This window comes from Halichoerus grypus, chromosome 9 (assembly GCF_964656455.1).
Source record: "Halichoerus grypus chromosome 9, mHalGry1.hap1.1, whole genome shotgun sequence".
In the NCBI taxonomy this organism is placed as follows: Eukaryota; Metazoa; Chordata; class Mammalia; order Carnivora; family Phocidae; genus Halichoerus; species Halichoerus grypus.
In genome coordinates, this window is record NC_135720.1 from 29,284,628 (window position 1) to 29,306,807 (window position 22,180).

Sequence of the window (22,180 nt, forward strand, 5' to 3'; positions counted from 1 at the left end):
GTGCAAATCTTCACTGTCCCTCATACATTCCCATTTCCAGCTTTAAAGATTCTTGCCATGCTAGTCCCTTTTTTTTTTTTTTTTTTTTTCAAATTTCACTAACAGCATTGTCTTCAGAAGGTTTCTGTTACCTGGGAGATTGATAATACTTACAAATTGAAAAAATCAAATTGCAGTTTCTAACTTCTTGGATAATTTGCCTATGATGCTTGAAAGTAGAAAGCGTGGACTGAAAGACAGGAACCAAAGAATGATTCATTTTGAGTGGGTGACCAGGGCAAAAATTTCCTCTCTGGAGGAGGCTGCGGCAAGCATCGGGTGGGAGAAAGGAAATCAATCAATCAGCTTAGGGGCTGATTACGCCCCCTCCAAATTCATATGTTGAAGTCCTAATCCCCAGTACCTCAGACTGTGACTGTATTTGGAGACAGGATCTTTAAACAGGTGATTAAGTTAAAAAGAGGCCATGAGGGTGGGTTCTAATCTAATCTGACTAGTGTCCTCATAGGAAGAGATCAGGACACAGCCTCGTACAGAGGGAAGGCCATGGGCAGACACGGGGACAAGGCGGCCCCCCACAAGCCAAAGGGAGAGGCTTCAGAAGAAACCAACCCTGCCTTGATCTTGGGCTTTCAGCTTCCAGAACAGTGAGGAAATACATTTCTGTTGTTGAAGCCCCCAGCCTGTAGGACTCTGTGAGTCACCTCAGCCAATGAAGACACGACCCAAGGGCATGAGTGGGCGCGCCTGCGTAGTCTGGAGATTCTTACGCCCGAGTTGGTTGCTGTTACAATTTTACCAAACATTTACTGAGTGTTAGGGCTAGCACATAGTAATGGTTTTTATGATCGTAAAATGCATCTTCTTTATCTCTGCACCTGGAGGAGGGACGTGGAAGCTGCAATGGCTCATCCATAAGTCTGTGGAGAGCTGGAGTAAAGAAAACGTCCTTCACACATTCAGGCAGAGAGATTCAGATTCCGGCCTAATTGTCCATTTGTCAAGCTCTGCAAAATTGTTGGAACAGCACTGCTCTTCTGTGTCAGAGAAGGGTCTGTCTTAGCTACCTTTCACCTGTTGAGGATGGTTCCAGAGTTGACACCACGGACACCGTCCTTCTACTCTTCACTTTTAAATCTATATGGCTTTTCTAAGTAAAATGTGAAAAATGCTTTGCGATTGGAGTTCTGTTTGGAATTACAGCCATGGTAGGCTAAGCTCTTCCAAACCCCTTCTTTCTCTCTCAGGGTACTTCTTTTCATCAGAAAAAAAAAAAATCTTTTTATTTTTTTAAAAGCATGTGAGAGCATAGCTAAGCGATTGTCTTCCCTACTTGTATGGGGATGACAGGGAGGTAGAGGAAGGAAGGCAGAATGAAGTGAAAGGAGAGCCTAGGAGCCTGGGAGGGTTATTTACCTTCGTATCCATTCCCCAGCTTCATCCTCTGCTTTTGGGTGCCCTGCTCTACACCCTGGGACATGACCTCAGTGGACCCTGTCACCTGAGCTCTTGCCCTCTGCTTTCTGGTTGGTGTGGCCAATGGGAACCATGAATAGGGAGGGAGGGAGGGAGGCATAGAGAGAGGTCTGGGTCTTGTCACAGTTCTCTGCCTGTGTTGGTTCCAGGAAGACTTACCTCCTCCCTTTTTCCTTCAGGCTTAGGACTAGTAATTGCTCCCATCCTTCTGCTGCTTCATCATTCCTCATCATTTCTTTTAATGCTACCTGCCACTTTGCAAATAGTCTTCATTAAACTGTTCTCTCAGTTAAACCTTTGAATATGCCAATAGGATCCCCACTTATCCACACTCATAGCTCAGAGGACATTTGCTTTCTTATACTAGCTAACTAAAGCAATAGCATGTATTCTGGAAAACTTTGGTATCCTTTCTCCTTCTGCTACTTTATGGAGAGGGAATAGAGTCTAGGTCACCATCGCTCATCTCTCAATGAACTCTTGTACCTTTTTAATCATTCATGCACATGCGTACCAGGCACATCTCTCAGTGAACTCTTGTACCTTTTTAATCATTCATGCACATGCGTACCAGGCACACGCAAGCCAGGCTAGGAAGGAGTAGGGATGAGGTTCCCTCTGTGACATTAACAGATGTAATAAAACAAAACAAAACAAACAAACAAACAAAAAATATATATATTTCTCCAAGGGTATGCTGTTAAGTGTTTAAAAACTAGCTCTCTTGGTGAAGGGGGGGCCTGATTTGTGGCATTTGTCATTTTCTGTGGTGTAAATACTTCCGCCATGGCCGATTTCAAACCACCAGTGTGACATCACTGAATGTAAATTGGGGAGAGATGTTCCTTAAGCATCAGCTCTTGGGAGCTTGTACAAGCCGGCTCCAGCCTCCCATTGTTTATATCCAGCTATAGACAGATTGGGACAAACACTTTGGTATTACAGTGGGAACATAATAGGTTAAAGTATTAGACATAGTAAAGTTGTTTGTCGGGAAAGTCAGTATGCGACAAATGAGGGTATTAATTAGTTAGCAGGTGAACATAAATAGGAAGCACAGGTGTGTTTGTGTTTTCGGTGGAGGGGACAACTGCTGTTCAATCATTCCAGGTTTAAAATGCTAATTGGAGGCAGCCTCATGATTCTGGGGTCCTGGTACATCGTCACAGTCTCTAAACTATTGAACGTGTTGGCGTGTTTTTGCAAATAAACCTGAGTTATGGCTGGGGGCTGGCTTTTCTCCTTTCTCAGTTCAGTTTTATGTCTAATTAGCAATGTGAGGTAGAGGTGAAAAAATTATCTAAAAATAATTTTAGATCTGGGAGCTAATATACTGAATATACTCCTGAATATACCAGGCACATGGTATATTCTCTGAATATACTCCTGAAATGTGACCAAGATTATATAACTGAATGTTGGAATCCAGAACCCACAAGATTGCCGTTAAAGCTTGAAAGAATAAAGTCTAACGAGAACAATAGGTAGAAGTAGTAAATAAATAGCAGATATAAAGGTACAGTACTTCTAACCCTCTAATGGGGGCTGTGATGAAAATATAAATAGGTTTCAAAAGCGTTCAGAGAAATTCTGGGATGAAAGGAGTACTGTAAGTTATTATGGAAAACTAGCTAAATTTTCAGTTAATTCCAAACCTCTTGAAGTGCCTGCCATGATCCCCTACATGTTATATCATTAAATGAAACTGTAAAAATCCAGTGGGAATTTATCCCTTTGGGAATTTATTCCAGTATTTTTGAACTTGTGTGCAAATTCAGTTTCTGCAGTTACATGCTGTTTTAAATCCATTAGTCGCGGCCGGGGGCGTTCTGAGTGTCGGCTGCTAGGAGCAGTCAGCTCTCTGTGCAGCAATATGGAAGTGCATTGTGTATAGAGAATTTAAAAACAGTAATAAAACTGACTATAGGTCAGCCTGCTTTTTATCATCACCATGTGCTAGCAATTCTAAACAATGTCAGTGATGAAATGCTCCTTGGAAAAAAATCTGTTGTTGGTTTAAGTTCCAAACAATTTTTATGCTTACTACTAAGTTTTAATAATATATACATATATTAGCTCTAAATTCACAAGTATTTATTACTTGTCCTTTAATAAACATTATATTGTACATGGAAATTAATTTGGAGAATTTCCAGGGATCTCATTGGCCCCCAACATAGGTGGGTTTAGCACACATGCTTTTTCTAGATGAAGTTCACAGTAGTTTGGATTTGTTTGAGCTCCCTCCTGACAAAGTTTGTGTCTCCAACCCCTAGAGTACTACACAGTCCTTGCATTGAAGTAGTAGATTTGAAATAAACAATGAGGTACAGAAGTTATGAAGAGGGAGAAGCAGAATTTGAATTGTTTCAATTCTTTATTCTTTGTCACCACTTTGTATTTATTTGCGTTTAAATGAGAAACAACAAACAGTGCTGCCTGCGGGGTATATTGTTTTTGTTTGGTTGGTACACATTTCATCCTACATGATATAGTTTTCTGAATTTGACTAATAGCTTTAAAATAGAATTTTCTTCTTCTTTTTTTATTTTTATTTATTTATTTTTTAAGATTTTATTTATTTTTTTTGTCAGAGAGAGAGAGAACAAGCAGGGGGAATGGCAGGCAGAGGCAGAGGGAGAAGCAGGCTCCCCGCCGAGCAGGGAGCCCGATGTGGGACTCGATCCCAGGACCCTGGGATCATGACCTGAGCTGAAGGCAGCCGCTTAACCAACTGAGCCACCCAGGCGTCCCTTTCTTCTTCTTTTTAATTGTTGATTGCTCACAACCAAATGAAAAAATGAAGAAAATAAAACATTAATGGTATGATTTAGAAGTAAAATTTTAACTTCTATGGATGTTTCAGCTTTATTCAAATCACTTCTTTAATTTTTATTGGCATGATTATATATACAAAATTCAATAAAAGACATTTTTAACTCTCTGGATTTATTTTCTATTATTATTATTATTATTTATTTCATTTCATATTTGTACTCAAAATAATTTTGTCCTCCAGAGGAAGAGAGTCAAATACTCTAGGTATGTACACTAGGTAGATATGCTAGGTAAATATGAGAGACTTGTATCAGTATAAAGTCACCCCAAAGGACCGCCTGGGTGGCTCAATCGGTTAAGCATCTGCCTTCGGTTCAGGTCATGCTCCCAGGGTCCTGGGATCAAATCCTGCATCGGGCTCCCTGCTCAGCGGGAAGCCTGCTTCTCCCTCTCCCTCTGCTGCTCCCCCGGCTTGTGCTCTTTCTCTCTGTCAAATAAACAAAATCTTAAAAAAAAAAAAATCACCCCCTAAAATGTCTGCCTTGTTACTATAATGTTTTATACATTCTTTAAGAGAAAATGGTCCATGGTAGGCATTAAGATCATACTCTAAAGGATGCCAAGTGTAATGGACTCCAGTAACACAGAAGTAGAAATGATACGTACTCCCAGGAGCCTCTGGAAGAGACCTGTGCGCACCTGAGTTCTTTCTCCTGCACGCAGTGGTCACTGCAGGCTCAGAGACCTCAAAGGTTGTAAACCCAATACTGCATGGGCGGAGTCTAAGCAAAAAAGAAGCACATGGAAATGTCCTTCTAGTCTACCTGCTTAGCAGCACACATGCACACAGACACAGACACACAAAATCAAATTTGGTGAGACAGCAGCTTTTCCTCCTTTGACAGCATTGTCACCCGAAATGAACTCTGCCCATCTGTAATTTACAAATGAGGAAAATGAAGAATCAGACTATCTCCTCACTGAAACTACTGATCACACCTCAATCTGTTGTTTCCGGCACGATATATATAATACCTGGAGATGGAATTCATCCTTGGAGTGAATCGTCTTACCGGAAACCAGTAAAATGAAAAGGTTGCTACTATCATATTTTAAATTTGCTTACTGAATTTGTTGTCTCCTATTTTTTTTTTAAAGATTTTATTTATTTATTTGACAGAGAGAGACACAGCGAGAGAGGGAACACAAGCAGGGGGAGCGGGAGAGGGAGAAGCAGGCTTCCCGCAGAGCAGGGAGCCCGATGCAGGGCTCGATCCCAGGACCCTGGGATCATGACCTGAGCTGAAGGCAGCCGCTTAACCAACTGAGCCACCCAGGCGTCCCTTTCTTCTTCTTTTTAATTGTTGATTGCTCACAACCAAATGAAAAAATGAAGAAAATAAAACATTAATGGTATGATTTAGAAGTAAAATTTTAACTTCTATGGATGTTTCAGCTTTATTCAAATCACTTCTTTAATTTTTATTGGCATGATTATATATACAAAATTCAATAAAAGACATTTTTAACTCTCTGGATTTATTTTCTATTATTATTATTATTATTTATTTCATTTCATATTTGTACTCAAAATAATTTTGTCCTCCAGAGGAAGAGAGTCAAATACTCTAGGTATGTACACTAGGTAGATATGCTAGGTAAATATGAGAGACTTGTATCAGTATAAAGTCACCCCAAAGGACCGCCTGGGTGGCTCAATCGGTTAAGCATCTGCCTTCGGTTCAGGTCATGCTCCCAGGGTCCTGGGATCAAATCCTGCATCGGGCTCCCTGCTCAGCGGGAAGCCTGCTTCTCCCTCTCCCTCTGCTGCTCCCCCGGCTTGTGCTCTTTCTCTCTGTCAAATAAACAAAATCTTAAAAAAAAAAAAATCACCCCCTAAAATGTCTGCCTTGTTACTATAATGTTTTATACATTCTTTAAGAGAAAATGGTCCATGGTAGGCATTAAGATCATACTCTAAAGGATGCCAAGTGTAATGGACTCCAGTAACACAGAAGTAGAAATGATACGTACTCCCAGGAGCCTCTGGAAGAGACCTGTGCGCACCTGAGTTCTTTCTCCTGCACGCAGTGGTCACTGCAGGCTCAGAGACCTCAAAGGTTGTAAACCCAATACTGCATGGGCGGAGTCTAAGCAAAAAAGAAGCACATGGAAATGTCCTTCTAGTCTACCTGCTTAGCAGCACACATGCACACAGACACAGACACACAAAATCAAATTTGGTGAGACAGCAGCTTTTCCTCCTTTGACAGCATTGTCACCCGAAATGAACTCTGCCCATCTGTAATTTACAAATGAGGAAAATGAAGAATCAGACTATCTCCTCACTGAAACTACTGATCACACCTCAATCTGTTGTTTCCGGCACGATATATATAATACCTGGAGATGGAATTCATCCTTGGAGTGAATCGTCTTACCGGAAACCAGTAAAATGAAAAGGTTGCTACTATCATATTTTAAATTTGCTTACTGAATTTGTTGTCTCCTATTTTTTTTTTAAAGATTTTATTTATTTATTTGACAGAGAGAGACACAGCGAGAGAGGGAACACAAGCAGGGGGAGCGGGAGAGGGAGAAGCAGGCTTCCCGCAGAGCAGGGAGCCCGATGCGGGGCTCGATCCTAGGACCCTGGGATCATGACCTGAGCCGAAGGCAGACGCCTAACGACTGAGCCACCCAGGCGCCCCTGTTGTCTCCTATTTTTGAATGAAAATCACTTTTTATGTCCTAGGTGAGGGCTTACAACTGTACAGCTGTGTTCCGTTACTGGAAAAACGCTAGTTGTGCTAAAAGCATTTTTCAGAACAAAAAATTGCATACTCAGAAAGTTTACACTCAGGACTTAGTTTAAAAATTTTTATTCTTTCTTTTGAAGGACGCTTGTTTCTAGAGCAGTATGTTAAATTCTTACTGCTAGTTGAGGCAGTTTCCCTGAGTCTCTTAGTATGCTTTAATTTAATCACATATGAAATCTGCATTATTCCTTTCTAAAAACTAAATCTATCAGAGGTTGGCAACATCTCTTGAATAATGGAGATTAAGAAAAAAATTCAGCCTCTTGGTGTGTCAGATTATTTTTTAAAGCAGGGGGTGGAAGGCAATATTTCTCACAGGTTTCAGGAGTATAAACTCCATTTCTCTAGCGTCTTTCCTCAAGCAGTCTCTGAAAGTAAATTTAGAAGTTCAGGACTCAACGAAGTAATTTTTTAAAAAGAAGTATGATGTAGATCAGGGCATGAAAGAAGTATCCAAGGTTGAACTATAGACCATGGCCATATTTGTCATGTTGATCTGATCAAATATGCATTTCTGGCTCTAGGTTAGTTCCTTCTTTATATCCTTTCTGACTACTGATGATAATGGGATAGGAAATTGCTCAGGAATTGGGACAACCTGATATCCTGGTTCAAGTAAGACTGAAAACTAATCTGTTTAAAAAACTTTCACTCTATAGGCTGATGTCTGTGGTGGGATAATAAACTTGAGAAATCAACCTTGATGCTCTTTTCTTCTTGTGCCCATACCTCACTGCGGTTGGGAGATTTGGGGAAGTTGTCGGGATTGTACTTGAGAACAGCGACAGCAAGTTCTTGATCTTCTAAACTTAAAAGCTAAAGGTCCAAGTGCAAGATAGAAAGATATTGGAAGTGAACCATTGTTTCTTTTCCCCTGTCTCCCCCAGACAGGAGAAATATCTCTGAAGCTGGGGTGGGAATGAGGGGAGAATTGGAAATGAAAAGGTGGGATGGGCACTGACATGTTATGGAATGCTCTTTTCTATTTGCGGCTGTGAAAATGGAGTGAATCTGTGTCTTATTCCTGGTTAAAGTCTGAGTGCTGAGGCCTTGAGGGGACTGTCCTCGTGCCCTCACAAAATGGCGGCCTTTCCTATGCTGATAGCCTGGGGAATCTGTGTTGGAGAAGCTACCAAGTTTGGGAGACCCAGAGTAGGTGGGAAGACATTTGGAAGTTTCTGGGGGAAATTCATAGAAGTGAATAAAGCACAATTCTATCCCAAGTTCTTGATCGTTGTGTGGTGAAGTTTATATAGTGAGGAACTGATAGAATTGTGATTAAACATGTGTCTTCTGCTTCATTCTCCAGGATTCATACAGTACATGTGAACTTTCGTGCCTCTCTGAGAGAATTAACTAACAAATGAGGGAGACAGAAACATGGAATATGTTCATTTTTGATATGTAATAAGCCCTCATTGAGCACTCAGTGTCAAGAAATTGCTTATATTACTGTTATCTGAAGACTTTGTAGAAAGTTCACAATGTTTCTGGGCTGTCACCATAAAATATTACTGGCGTACATGAAATGATAAGCTTAAAACTCTCCTTTTCACATTGTGTAAGGGTAAAACCTAAAATATTCTATATAATTTATAGTTTTAATAATTCCAAATGGGAAATTTTCTGCCTTTGGTGATTTTCCCTCATTGGTTTTCCACACGTATAAATTAGAAAATCGGAATGAGCACTGTCCAACAGAACTTTCTGTGTTGATGAAAATGTTATGTAGCTACACCGTCCAATACGGTAATCACTCACCACATGTCACTCTTAAGCACTTGACATGTGGCTAGTGAGACTGAAGAACTGAATATTTAATTTAATTTATTTTAATTTAATTCAATTTTAATTTAAATAGCCACATGTGGCTAGTACCTACCATAACTGGATACAGATCTAAACTCTTAATTTATTTTCCCTACAAAGACTATATAGAAAATAATTAATGAAATATCCGTAACAGGAATAAAGTCTGTATAACTTTTTATAACATGTATTATCTCCATCACTCAGTCAACACTGGCTTTCTTCTGGCTTTATCATTTTATACATAAGTGTTTGATTCCCAATAATCTATGCACTCCTTAAGGAAAGCTATTGTAAGTTATATATTTTTTTGTACTCTGAGCATCCACCACAGAACCCGGTAGCCAATCATAGGTATCAATAAATATTGATTGAATCATAGTAAAACTATAAGGTAATTACACCAATTTTATGAATACACACACACACACACAGGTAACCCTCGTTATTCTCAGATACTGTATTTGTGAGTTCACCCATTCACTAAAATTTATTTGTAACCCCAAAATTGATAGTCACAGTGCTTTCGTTGTCATATACAGACATGCATGGAGGGGTGACAAATTTGAGTGGCTCATTGTTCACATCCCAACTGAGGGTGAACAAAGGCAACGTTCTGCCTTCTGTTTTAGCTCCCATACTATAAACAAGTGTCCTTTGCACTCTCTGTTTATTGCCATGTTTTTGTGCTTTTTGTTGATGATCTTGCTGTTTAAGACGGCCCCCAAACTTAGTGCTAAAGTGCTAATGTTTCCAAGCACAGGAAGGCTGATGTGCCTTTCAGAGAAGATACATGTGTTCGATAAGCTTTATTCAGTTGTGAGTTATAGTGCTGTTGGCTGTGAGTTCAATGTTAATGAGTCAACAACAATATATAACAATGTTATATATTGATCTGTTGATCTGTTGATGAAAAAGTGACCAGAAGCTTGCAGGAATTTAACCTTGTATACCCTGTATTTCTCCTTTGGAGCAATGCTTCGGTATTTACGAATTCGGTGTTCGCGGTGATTTTATAGAACATAATTACCATTAATAATGAGAATCGATGGCATATGCTGCATGTATGTGTGTGGATATATACACGTGTATGCATGTATGCATGTATACACACATGCACGTGCGTGCACACATATACACACAGTCTGTGGGGTGTATGGAACAAGGTCATTACTTTATAAGTCCACCATACACATTATTCCGAGGCAGGGGAAGGGCTGGTTCAAGCAATGGACTTGTAATGACACTGAAGTGAGGGGACGTTCTAAGGGGCGATATGTCATCATTTCTAATGGCTTTGTAATCACTGCCCTAAAGTTCACTTGTATTTTCCTTCAGTCCTTCCTTCCTGTTCCTGAAGCTCTGGGTCTGCACACTTGCTCTTTTTCCTTTAGGCTCTGGGATGGTGAACAAGTGAAAAGAACACCTGAAGTGTGTAAGGAGCACAGAAACGTGGCCAGCCTTCCATCGTTTAGGTTTATCCCAGGGAGGTTTATAACAAAGATAAACACCTCACTCCTCAATGGTATCACCTTTCCCAACATAGCATCCACCATTTTTACATTCCCCTGGAGAGAAGTAGGGCTTGCCTGCTCTTCTTTTGGTGATGGTGGTTGTGCTGGTCAAAGCTGATGAGAAGAGGACCTGGCAATCTTCCATTCTGTACTAGCTCATCAGCAAGAACAGAGAAACGGGGTCCCTTGGAATAAGCCATGTTGTCTTTACCTGCCCCAGAACACCTTATCTTTGGAAGTAATAAAGGCAAGAGCTGTGACTAGTTTTGGTAGTCGTGAATCCTTCATTCATAAATTAAGATTCTGAGGATCCAAATGAAGAAATGGAATCTATAAGAAGCTATATGGCCACAGCAGAGAACAAAATAGCTATTTCCCCATCACAGTTGAAGTAACCTGTGTTAAATTCAGAAGAAATTTGGATGGAAGCATGCTGTTTCTTGAAGAGGTAGGGTCAATTTTCACCAGAATGAACTCCCAGCCTCAGGTAAACAAAACTTTTAAACTGTCTTTTCATGGTATAAACATAACATTTATTAGCCCTTAGGACTTTCCAGAAAACAATCCCATTATTTTCATTGTAAGCATTAAAAACAAGAAACTAGCATTCTTTACCCCCACAGCTTGAATTTATCAACACATACAGCATGTGAATGGTTATATTTGCTTGAGTAACTTTGAAGTGAGCCAATTTTAGTGCCCTTGTCTCAGATTTGAGATGAAGTCACTATCTATACCCCTAGCATTCATTTGACTAGAAATTGACAATCTGCCAGGATTGTAAGCAGTTGCCATTTTATTTGTATCTACGAACCATATTTTATTTATTTAGGGGATTTTTTTCTTTGTAAAAATGTATATATCTTTTTTTACTTGTGACTTGTTTTTATTTTAGGAGGGCATCTGCTACCTCATTTCAGTCTGGAAATAATTTCAAAAGTTAGTTGTCAAAATTTGTCAGTGGCCCTCATTCTCCCTTCTGTTTTTCTTTCTTCCTCAACTTTGAAGCTGGGTAAGCACTGAGCCAGAATCTTTAGGTGGAGGATTCTGGGTCATCCAGCTCAATTTTCCTGTGCAGAAATGGATTTACCATAAAGTAAATGAAACTTAAACTTCAGGGTCTATCCCTTAGATGAGTTCTTTTTTTTTTTTTTTTTTTTTAAAGATTTTATTTATTTATTTGACAGAGAGAGACACAGCGAGAGAGGGAACACAAGCAGGGGGAGCAGGAGAGGGAGAAGTAGGCTTCCTGCCGAGCAGGGAGCCCAATGCGGGGCTCGATCCCAGGACCCTGGGATCATGACCTGAGCCGAAGGCAGACGCTTAACGACTGAGCCACCCAGGCGCCCCAGATGAGCTCTTTCCAAGCCTGTGGAAGGTCCCCAAATAATGTGTCCACCTGAATTTATATATTTATGAAGAATTTTGTTATTTCAGATTCTTTTTCTTAAAAAAGCCTCCCTCCCCCCAACACACATGATCTGAGCTTCAAGTCCCACAAAGCCAAGTCCATTTCTGCCCCTGTGGCTATGATGACCCCGTAGACCTGTGTGTCATTTTCCTTCTATGATGTTGGTAGTCCCTCTTGGGCTAAAAAGCTGAGGTTGCTCATACATTCTGTTTCTGTTGCTCTTTTTTCAGGGACTGAGTTAAGTCGACAGACCTATCTATCATGCTCACATAGGGTCCTGTAATAGTTAGTAACTCTTCTTCATTTACTCAGGGCTCTCCAGACAAACAGACCAACAGGTTCACGTTCATATTCTAATTAATTAATTAATTGTAACGAGTTGGCTTATGCTATTATGGAGACTGTCAAGTCCAAAATCTGCAGAGCTGATGTCCAAGTTTAAAGTCCATCAGGCAGGAGAATTCTCTCATACTTGGAGCAGGGTCAGACTTTTGTTCTAGTGAGATCTTCAGCTGATTGGATGAGGCTCACCCACATTATAAAGTCTAATTGGCTTTACTCAGCATACGGATTTGAATGTTAATCTCATCCTAAAAGATCCTCACAGAAACACCCAGAATAATGTTTGGCCAAACATCTGGACACCCTGTGGCTTAGTCAGGTTGTTATGTAAAATTAACCATAACTACTCTATTCTCAACTGAGTGAGTTATTATTCCCATGACTGGCCTGTTTATGACTGGGTTCATAATAATCCATTGTTTATTTGTTTTTGTAACTCTATATGCAATTCTATTTTAGCAAGCATTATTTGAAAAGTTATTGTATGTCTTATAGCCAAAAGGTAGGGAATGAAGGAGAAAAAATAGGGTCTTGTCCTTGGGGAATTTGTCCTTTAGGGGTGACCCTGTGACTCACCTACTCATTGGAACAACTTGAGGAGAATAAAAAGGCAAGGCAATGATTTAGTTCAGCTCAATGCAGAAAGTCCAAGCGCCCTAAAAGGAGGTAGAGCTCTTTACAGAGAGAAATTCTCAGGATAGACTTCAGATGAATTTGAAGTTAAATTAAAAATAAAACAGAACAACATGGCAGTTGACTTGATGGAGACCAGGAGGTGGAAATTCCCATCAGATAGAGCCTCTGTAGAGAATTCCAAAGCACAGTACGTGGCCTTGGTGATTGAGGAGGTGGGGGGCTGGAGAAGCTACTAAAAACTAGGTAGATGGGCCATGGATTAGCAAGATGGGAATTCAGTGTAGTTCCTGTGAGGTTTTGAATTGAGAGGTGGCTTCTCACAGCAGAGAACTGATATTTAATGAGGACTTCTAACTGAAGTACATGGAATAATAGCTCTGTACAAACATAATTTTCACTGCAGTCGTTTTTGCTCTTTTAAGAACCTAAGAGAATTGTTCTTCCTTATAATGTTAGCCTATGTCTATCTTAGAATCTATGATTTTTTCTGAAGCTAATTGAGAACTTGCCACATATAAAGGTAGTCCTTTTGACCTTAAAATCCTCATGAACCTTACTTACAGTACTACACTTTGTGTTGTCTATAATAACTGTAGATTCAAAAGTTTAATTCTCTTCTCTATGTCAGTGGTTTCAAACACTGCAAGAATAGCTTCCAGGGGAAGAGGAAGAGAAGAGTCTTATCTCACAAGTTAGGTTTCTGTCTAAAGGGTTGGTAAAAGAGAGATTCCGTGATTTTTTTTTAAAAGAGAACTACTGTCATAGGATAAAACTAATAGTTACAGCAAATCAAAGCTAGATTAATAAATCTCAGAAAAATGTGTGCCTGTGGCTGTGTTGGGGTGGGAGGGAAGGATAACAAGGTGATATAAAGAGATCATTTGATCTGCCAAAACACTTGGATATAGAATCTTACCTATTATATCTATAACACACAAAATGAAACACAATCCTACATTTTATTAGGGGTACAGATATATTCAGAAAGTCACAAACCAGCCATCAGCTTTGTGGGATTAGAGCAGAAGCCCAAGAAATTAATGATTTAGTCTTTCTCATTTCTGTCAGCAATATGTTCTAGAATACCAAAAGCAACAAATTGGACCAGCTTTATTATTTAGTCTAGAATTTGGCTTTAATTACTATTTAGTTGATTACTGAGTATAGGAAACATGGTATCAAGAGAAGGATAAGTACAATTTATTTCATTCTTTCAGATAAGCCCATTGTTCCTCAGAAGCTTGCAGAGCAAGACTGTGTTGTATTAACAGAGGCTCTGGCTTAGAAACTCCTAGCTTTCTGTACAAATCTCACTTTTCCTTTGTTTCTAGAGTTGAAAATGTTTTGATTACTAGAAATGGGTTTCAGATCCTTTAGCAGGTTAAATTTCTACACCATCCCACCTCCCTCCCAACAAACAACAAGAAAATCTCCAAACACCTTTTCATCTAAATCAGCGGGTGTCAACCAGGAGGGATTTCGAGTGTATGTGGCAATGTCTAGAGACACTTCTGTTTGTCACAACTGGCATCTAGGAGAGAGAGGCAAGGATGCTGCTCAGTAGCCCACAGTGCACAAGGGAGTTCTTGTCAAAGAACTATCTGGCCCCAAATGACAATAGTTCCAAGGCTGAGAAAGCCTGGCCTAAATGGATCTATCAAGTGTCATTTTGTGTTAGAAGCCTGGTTGTGGAGCTCCTGGGTGGCTCAGTCGGTTAAGTGTCTGACTCTTGGTGTTGGCTCAGGTGGTGATCTCAGGGTTGTGAGATCAAGCCCTGCATTGGGCTCCAAGCTCAGCAGGGAGTCTGCTTCTTTCCCTCTCCCTGCTTGTGTTTTCTCTCTCTCTCTCAAATTAAAAAAAGAAAAAATCTTTAGATGCCTGGTTGGTTGTCCATTTTTCAGTGCATTCTTTGCTTTAAAAAACAAAAGGCAACATCTGTGATCTCAGCAGAAGAACATGCATGCAAGCATTTAGCTTAGTTTCAAATTATAAATGCTACTCCTCTTGGAAATACTCTTAAAATAATGAAATTAAATCACTCCAGTGCTTGCAAGTAACATTAACAGAGGCCTTCCCCCCCCCACCCCCCCAAGAGGGAGAAAACTGATTAAGGAGTTTCTAAGTACTGAGAATAGCAGAGTCATGGACACCCCATTAAGAGGCAGTTTGGTGCTTCGCGCTTTTCCTCTGTTGACCTTTACTGTAGGATTGTTGACAATTATCTGATACTCAGTAAAAAATGATTACCCTGATTCCTTGAAAAAAGGAGCTGGGTTTACATAAAATCCCACCACCTGCTCCAGGGTAAACAGCAACACCCACCCACAAGCCGTGTCCTTGCGGGATTCAAGGAGAACCTTTGTGTTTTGTTTTCCCAGCAGCAACCACAGCAGCCTCCCTGCAGATGGCAAATTGGGTGTCAGTCGGTGGGGGTTCAATAAATAGTGTTGACGGACTGACTTCAGACCCGGAGTGAAGTCTTCTCTGATTCGAATTCCTTCTCCTCTGACAACGGTCATTCTGACACAGCCCACCTGGGCTCCTCCAAGAGAAGGAAGCTTAGGACCGTAAGCAAAGGGAGTGAGATTTTCAATTTTGGGCAGTTGCAGTAAGACAATTCTTAGAAGACTAAAAATTGTGTTTGTTACAATTAAAGAGGAGAGATGTTCAAATCAACCCCCCGAGAACTATTTGTTGACCTTCAAGGTTGCTTGACCTTGTTTTGACATCATGGACGCCCTCTCATTTGCCTCACGAGGAGAATTTCTTGTCAGCTCATGAAAAATATTTTGACTACGGTGAAAGCTGATCTATCTTGTTTTGCTCAAATGGACTGGGAAACAAAATCATGTGAAAATCTGGGGATAGAAAAGAGGCCCAAATGGATTAGGGCTGCTTTTAGTTTATGAGTTCTATTGATCTAAGTCACCGTTTATAAACTGGAAATGCAAGTTGCATTTAATCCCCAAAGGCAGTTTAAACACATGTGTGATTTTCAGATCTGTTCCCGAACGTTTACAGAGTGCTTCGGAGTCTGGGCTCTAGAGAAAGTTAAAGTTAAAGCTGGGCAAGTCCCAGCTTTAGAAGCGGGTGCAGTACATTCAGCAGGCTTCTTAGTCCTTTTCTGCCGGGGCCAGAGTGTAATGTGACCTCACTGCTATTGATAGCCTTGGTGTTGTAAAGGAATGAATGTGCAGAGATCATCACTGGGTCCTTTGATAAAAAGGGCTGATCTAGAAGAAAGAAATCACGGTCGGCCTGAGGAATCACGTAATCAGAGAAACCACACGGGCCGTGGTGCCTTGGCCACTGGTATACAAGGCAGGGTCCACTCAGGTGACAAAGGAACCTTTTCCAAGTCGGCCAATAGGGAAAGGCAGACGAGGGACCTGTAGCAATGGGCCTGACACTACAAGGGCCGTTTTATAATCAGCTCTCTGTTACTGGGGTGGAGTTCCACAGTTTGTGTTCCGTGCTCCTTTCTGCGGCTTGACTGTTAGTGGGCCTGGAGCTTACAGCCTTCAGAAGGATGTTGGTTTTCCTAAAAAGATGTTAGAATGTGGCCGTGATGCCAACAATCCAAAAGCAAGGCTGATACATACATCTTTGTTCTTTATTCCCATTGTGACATTAAAAAAACACTTTCCATTTCAATCATATCCTCGTCTGACTGAACCAGTGGCATTCTGGACTCTATTATTCAATTCTCAAAGCCGGATCTGATGAGCAGGAGCTCGGCAGACCAGAAGTTACCACTTAATCTTTCCTTCCTTGGACTTCAGTCTGACTACGACAAAGTGCTTAGCACAGAGACTTCATGTGGTTGTGACATTCTCACATTAATTAATTAGTGAGAGAAACTTTGGTTGATTCTTAGAGCTGGCGGGGTCATGGGGTCATCAGTGTTTTATATTTGAAGAAGAGCGGGACAAAGAAACACAAGTAGCCCCACCAATCCCCGTTAGACTGGGAGAGCCCAGAGGCTGATGCTGCCCTCCTCTGTGAACCCATGGTTGGACGTGCACATCCACGTCCTCCCTCCATCTTGGGATTCTCTGCCATAAGACCTCAAGGATTTGAGAAACTAATGAAATGTACCTTTGTTTTCTTCTCAAACTGGAAATGGGGATGGGACATCCTTTATTCTGTATCATTTATTTCTAAGAGCAATGCTGAAGTTTTCTTCCTCATAAGCGATTAAATGGCACCCCTCAAGCCAAAGGACAGCCTCAGTATATTTTATTTTTTAAAAAAGATTTATTTACTTTTTGAGAGAGAGGGAATGAATCTCAAGCAGACTCTCCACTGAGTGCAGAGCCCGGCTCAGGACTCAATCCCAAGACCCTGAGCCGAAATCAAGAGTTGGCTGCTTAACCCACTGAGCCACCCAGGCGTCTCCGGCCTCAGTATATTTTAAAGCAAGAACTGCTGCCATGTATTTAAGCCCATGCGGGTTCTCAGCCTGGATTTCTGTGAGCTTGAGGAACAGTTGGTCATCTTACGAAGCTATCATAAGCTGCTCCTCCAGGTTAGGTCTGGAGGAGTGGGCCTCCTGTCAGGGGAGAAAGTGGGTTGGTAATAAGATGGAGTCATCAGGGGAACTCTGCAGATCTTGGCAGACAGACTAGGAAAGAAGGGGGACAGCACAATGAAATGGGTTGCTGCCTTGTGTCTCTGGCGTGAGATGTGGGATGGAAAATGAGCTTCAAGCCTAAACCATTTCAGATCCCCACATCAAGCTGAGCCCCCTCCCCACAGCCTGCTGAGAAGCTGTTACTGCAAGCAGATGCAGCTGATACATTATTATTTTGGGGAGGGACGGTGGTGGGATCCTCTTATTTCCTTTCCGAAGTATAAAGGCTTCTTTTATAAAATCATCTTTGCCAAAGGCCACATATTTTAAGATTCCATTTATATGAAATTTCCTGAATAGGCAACTCCACAGAGCCAGAAAGTGGATTCCTTGGTGTGGGAAGATGGGAAGGGGGATGGGGAGTGACTGCTTTGGGGAGGGTTTCTTTTGCAAATTAAAAACACCTTGAATTAAACAGTGGGGATGGTGGCACAACACAGAAAATATACTTTGAAATGGTGAATTTTGTGTTATGTAAATTATATCTCAAAAAAATTAGCGTACAGTGCGTCATCTTTTCTATTTTTTTTAAAGATTTATTTATTTATTTTAGAGAGTAGGAGAGGGACAGAAGGAGAGAATCTCAAGCAGATTCCCTGCTGAGTGCAGAGCATGACAACATGGGGCTGGATCTCAAGATCCTGAGATCATGACCTGAGCTGAAGCCAGGAGTCGGACGCTGAACCGACTGAGCCACCCAGGTGCTCCTACAGTCTATCATCTTAAGATGAGGACTGATGAAAAGTGTCATTGGCGGTGACAGGGCCTGCAGGGCTCTGGATGATAATAGCAGCTCATGTTCACCGTGCCCCAGCCATTGTTCTTCACCCTGTTCGTCCTCATGGCACCCCACCCAGCTGGGTGCTATCATTCCCCACATTTTACAGATGAGGGCACTGAGGCACAGGGAGGTCGGGTGACTTGGTCAAGGTCGCACAGCTGGGGCACGGCAGAGCCAGGCTCCCTACTAGGCAGTCTGGCTCTAGAGTCTGCATCTGGACTCCAGGGCTGTGCTCCTCTCTGGGTTCTAGCGAGGTTACTGTAGAATACTAAAAAAACAAAAACAAAACAAAAAAACCAACCAAACAAAAACAACCCAACGCAAACCATACCAAAACAAAAATCTGGTGAGGCTACGTGAGTGCAGGAGCTCAGGGTGGCCCACTTCAAATGTTGGCACAGGCTCGGCCCACAGCAAAGGTTATCTGCCTCAACAGATTAGCCCACCTGGCTGACGTGCCACCCCCGCAGTTAACGTCAGCCCACCCCGGCCACTATTTGTTCAGAGCTGGGCACACAGGCGTCTCTTGTTGCAGATTGGCCTGGGCAGACACACCTCTACCTCTCCAGATAGCTCTCAATGGCTGGGATGGAGGCAGCTTGGCGCTCATTTCTGTTGCAATACTGGCAAGCTGTCTCAATGCACTTGACCTTGAGGGTTAATGTGTGCAAGTAACACCATCCACTTTAGGTCTTTGGTAAGAAATAAGCTTTAAAACAATTTTACGTCCTGCTTTATGCTTTTAAAAATCATGGAACACTAAATCAAAAACTAATGATGTAATGTATGGTGATTAACATAACATAATAAAATAAAATTAAAAAAAATCAGACATACTGATCTCTGAATGAAAGAAAAATGAGTCACCTTGGATATCTTAAAAGGATCCCAACTTTAAGTCAATAATACATAGAAATAATGATCTAGCTACTTTCCATTGGATCGAATACTTAAAGAATTATAATTTAATTTCCAGTGTTCTAATTTATCTTTAGAATCTTTTTTTTTTTTTTTTTGCTTAACAAGTGAAATGTAGGAACATACTTAACATCCAGAGCTCTAGGCCATGTGGACTGAGAGACGAGATAGAGTAGTGGGTAAGAACCCATTGTCCGGTCTGACCACTTAGCGGCCGGGTGTCCTTGGACAGTTTTATTGAGCTTCTCTGTGCTGCTCCTTGAGTGTAAGACGGGACAATCACCACACCCTATACTATGGTGGTAGTGTGGGGTTTAAATGGCCTGGCAAGGGCAAAGCACTTAGAGAAGAGCCAGCACAAGGCATGTACCATGCCCCCAAATCATATTAAATCTAGATATTTCAGTCCGATCCATTAACATTTAAAGCAGCAACAGTATGCTGAATATTTGTCTCAACCCTCATGTGCTTCGGAGTGTGTTTCCTTCATTACCTCAATGGGTTCAATATCGTTCCCATTTGACACACAGGGAAAAGTGACAGGTGTCTGTTCAAGATCACTGGGCCTTAGCTGGGTCCAGAGCTCAATGTTCCTCATTCTTAAGCCGGTTTTGCGTATCTCTGAAAAGAATCTTTCCATATAATTTATCATTAATTTCTTAGTGAGAAAGTTTAACAAAAGGAAAATGTGTTTCAAGAGTCAAGAATATTTAAAGATCAAAACCAGAGGTGCATTGTTTGAGAGACGGAGCCTGAGTCCAGAACCACAGCTTGTTTGTTTCACAGCTTCTCGAGAAAGCCCCTGTTCAGCTGTACTTGTTCATGGATTACAGATTGTTCAAGGTAGTAGGGGGATTAGGGATAATCAATGTTAACTCTGCATTTTATGGATTAGGAACCATTTTCAGAGAGCTGATAGGACTGTATCGAAACTGCTAAAAAAGTAAGTACAAACCCTGAGAATCCAGCATACTGGTCTAGTTCCAAGTCTGGTCTCCTTCCCGTGTTAACAAATTCCCTCTCATGGGTGAAGGAGGTCACACGTGCCTGCATCAGGCTGAGGGGATACCTCCTTCCCAGCCTCCCTGTTCATTCCTCCCCATTCCTAAGCACCCCGCTGCTACAGCCTGTCCCGGTGGAAGCCTGCAGGAAGCAAGGGATCTGCCAGTGATGCTTTATAAGGCCTGAGACATTCATATATGTGCAGCGGGTGCACGAGCAATCCTTCTCTCTGGGGCTACAGAGAAACCCTTCTCTTCTGCACCCAGCCCTTCTGTGCCATCTAGATCCATTTTCCCACTTGTCAAACAGGTACATTTCCACCCATTTCATAAGGGTAAAATGAGATAATAAATGCATGTGACTTAGCACAGCATCTATTATGGAGTTCATATGGTTGAGATTGTTATTATTATTCAGGACTGCTCTTTGAATTCATTCTAATACGAGTGGCAGTGGGGACGAGAGATTGGCTCCAGGCTCCGCATCCCTTAGGCTTGGGTCTCTGGGATTCCTCCTCTTTGGTTTACCCACCATCAGTCCTCAGTGTCCTCAAGCGAAGACTTCACTAGCGCATTTCTGCTGAATCCTCAAAGTTACTGGTTTGGTTTCTCCTCTGATTAGAAGGTACAGTAAGAGCCATAAATCATACGGATCCAGAATGCTGCAGAGAATTGCGCATGCCTCCTACTGAAATGAAGCATCCACACAAGGACACTGAGCGGCGTCCACGACCAGTGGCGAGGTAAGTTCCGTTTTCCCAGGTCACATGCATCCAGCATGCTGTCCTGCGGAGGGAGAGCTCCCCAGCGGGAAGGCACACACGCAGGCCTTTTCTCAGGAGGGCTGTGCAGGTCTCTGCTGAGTTCTCCACATTCTGTCACCCAGCTGCTCATCGTCAACAGCGTGCAATTGTTTTGCATGAGGGCTCAGAGTGTTCAGGACTTTTCCCACTCCCCTGAATGATGCGCTCGCTTGCCTGCATCTCCCACAGACGGTGGGCTCCTTCTCAGTAGAGATTATCTTGTTCACCTTTGTATGATAGCTCCCAGCACACAGTAGGTGCTCCATAAATGCTTTTAAAATAAATCACTGATTAGACAAACTTCAAAGCAAGGGAGGCATCCATAAACAGGAAGTGAAGGATGAACCTTATTGAACTTTCCAGGCTTAGAAGACAGGACTTGGTGTGACCTGGCCTCTGTCTTATCTTACACAGCTCTGCCCTTTGCCCTCTGCCGGACAATGACTCTGACCTCCTTTCACTGCCCCGTGCTCATCGTGTCCTTTCCTGCCACGCGGGGCACACAGTACGGTTTGCCAGGTTGTGTAGCACACAGGACACTCCACCAAAGGGTGTGTCAGCGTTGTCCACTAGAAATGTCATGCGAGCCACAAACATGAGCCACACGTGTAATTTTAAATTTTCTTGTAGCCTCATTAAAAACTGTAAAAAGAAGCAAGCAGAAGTAGTAACATACTTTACCTGACCCGATATATTTAAACTGTGCAATTTCAACATGCAATTAATAAACATAAGATGAATTGAGGCATTCTGTATTTTCTCACACTAAACCTTTGAAATCCAGAGTGTATTTCATACTAGAGCACATCTCACCTTAGACTAGCCACATTTTGAGTGCTCGGGAGCCAAGTACGACTAGTCACTATACTATTGGGCAGCAAGTGGTTGTGCCATTAATAGTCCAGATAATGTAGAATTGGATAAACAGGGTCTCTGAAAGGTGACAGTAAAAAATCTTGTTCTAGCAAAATTAGCAAATTATGACAACTTTTCAAAGAAGCAAAGGGTCTTGAGGAGAAGTGCCTTTTTTCCAACTTGCACAAAGATGCTTCTGGGCCAGTGGTGGACTTGCTAACACAGGACTTTTGTACATGCTCTTCCCTCTGCCTGGAAGTCCATCCCCCTGGGGTCAACATCTGCTCATGTTTCTAGTAAAGTGTCATTTTTTCCAAGAGGCCTTTGTTCCATTTTCTCACAGTCCAGTTTCTTTGCCTCATAGCACTCGTTTGCATTTGTAATGATATGATATATTCATGTGT